Consider the following 2,500-nt stretch of genomic DNA (forward strand, 5'->3'; position numbering starts at 1 on the left):
GAGGGAGCTCACCCCTCCCCTATATAGTGCAAAGTTATTGTTTTCCCTATTTTCACAAGGAAACATCAAATTTTTAACCAAGCATACTCGGCCTTTGATCCTTCGTTACTCGTCCAAATCCAACAAACTTGCATTCGTTGGAAAGGTCTTTTCACAAGGATTCTTTTGATATATAATAATAGCGATTCCGATAAATATTTATTTTTTTATGAATTTTTAAGTGAATAAACAATTAAAAATTCAAAAAAAATAGAAAAAAAATATTTTTTTCCCGATTCTTTCTCCAATATTCCTGATAAATACCCACACACCCACATATGGAGAATGGTCGAAAATGCTCGAGTGGATATCGAGATGTCCGACGAAGCACCACTTGGAAGGGCCGAGGCACGGGACGCCCGAGCTGTTGCTCGGGCCGGCACGGGACGCGCATGGGACAGCCCGGGACGGCATGGGACGCCCTCGCTACAGCTCGGGACGGCCAGGTACGCCCGAGACTTGGCTCGGGACGGCCTGGGACGCCCTCGCCATAGCTCGGGACGGCCTGGGACGCCAGAGACTAGGCTCGGGACGGCCTCGGCACAGCTCGGGACGGCCTGGGACGCCCTTGCCACAGCTCGGGACGGCCTGGGACGCCCTTGCCACAGCTCGGGACGGCCTGGGACGCCCGAGACTTTGCTCGGGACGGCCTGGGACGGCCTCGGCACAGCTCGGGACGGCCTGGGACGCCCGAGACTTTGCTCGGGACGGCCTGGGACGCCCGAGACTTGGCTCGGGACGGCCTGGGACGCCCTCGCTACAGCTCGGGACGCCCTGGGACGGCCTCGACACAGCTCGGGACGCCCTGGGACGTCCGAGACTTTGCTCGGGCCGGCCTGGGACGCCCGAGACTTGGCTCGGGACGGCCTGGGACGCCCGAGACTTGGCTCGGGACGGCCTGGGACGCCCGAGACTTGGCTCGGGACGGCCTGGGACGCGCTCGGCACAGCTCGGGACAGGCCGGGACGCCCGAGCCGAGCTTCGGGTCGCACGAAATCTCTTCGTATTCCGACATATTAGAAGCTTCCCATCATGTAGTAGGCCGAGCTTTGCCCTTTGGATGCCCTATGGTGCTTGGCGAGCACTAGGGAACGTGCCAGCACAAGTGCTGTGCACGCTCTGGGGAAGGAGCTCAACCCTCCCCCTTATAGTGCAAAGTTATTGTTTTTCCTATTTTCACAAGGAAACATCAATTTTTTAACCAAGCATACTGGGCCTTTACTCCTTCGTTACTCGTCGGAATCCAGCAAACTTATACTCGTCGGAAAGGTCTTTTCGCAAGGATTTTTTTGATATATTATAATAGCGATTCCGATAAATATTTATTTTTCTATGAATTTTTAAGTGAATAAACACCGGAAAATTCATAAAAAATAGAAAAAAAAATATTTTCCTCCGTTTCTTTTCTCCAATAATTCATAAATAATACCTCAATAGTATTAATGAAGAGAGAGTCGAAGTGGCCCGGGTGGATTTCGAAATGTCCCACGACCCCATAGAATGCACGGGCCAGCCGAGCCAAAAGAATGGGACGCGCACGGGACAGCATTGGTCAGGCTCGGGACGGCACGGGACAGCACGGGACGCGCATGGGACAGCACGGGACGCGAATGGGACGGCCTTGCTAAGGCTCGGGACGGCATGGGACAGCTCGGGACGCGCATGGGACGGCACGGGACGCGCATGGGACGGCCTTGGTGAGGCACGGGACGGCCTTGGTCAGGCTCGGGACGCGCATGGGACGGCACGGGACGGCCTTTGTGAGGCTCGGACGGCACGGGACGCGCATGGGACGGCCTTGGCGAGGCTCGGGACGGCATGGGACAGCACGGGACGGCCTCGGCACAGCTCGGACGGCACGGGACGCGCATGGGACGGCCTCGGCACAGCTCGGACGGCACGGGACGGCCTTGGCGAGGCTCGGGACGGCAAGGGACGGCCTCGGCACAGCTCGGGACGGCACGAGACGCGCATGGGACGGCCTTGGTGAGGCTCGGACGGCACGGGACGCGCATGGGACATCATGGGACGCACATGGGACACCTTATGGGGATCATCAAGGCGTCTTGCACGGGACATTCTTTCCCACGAAGGGCATTTACATGGGACATCTTAGGAGTCGAGAGCCGGCACATGGGACAACGTAGTTCACACGCACGGAACACTTTACTTTCGTTTGGAACGTCGTGGGATCTTTATGTTCCCATTAGCACCGAACCTTTAACATGCTAGGAAGCTATGTTCGATCTTCTCGAAGTGTCGATGGAACTTCGATGGATACACATCCGATCCGATGTTATGATGATGTACTTTCTCCGAGATCGATGTTGGGGCCGTATTCCGATGTCATGATGATGTACTTTCTCCGAGATCGATGTGACGGCCTTGGTAAGGCATAGTTCGGCCTTGGTAAGGCATGGGTCGGCCTTGCTAAGGCATGGGATGGCCTTCGTAAGGCATG

Source organism: Eschscholzia californica, unplaced genomic scaffold (assembly GCF_041429995.1).
Source record: "Eschscholzia californica isolate CP2 unplaced genomic scaffold, dmEscCali1.0.p SCAF_40, whole genome shotgun sequence".
In the NCBI taxonomy this organism is placed as follows: Eukaryota; Viridiplantae; Streptophyta; class Magnoliopsida; order Ranunculales; family Papaveraceae; genus Eschscholzia; species Eschscholzia californica.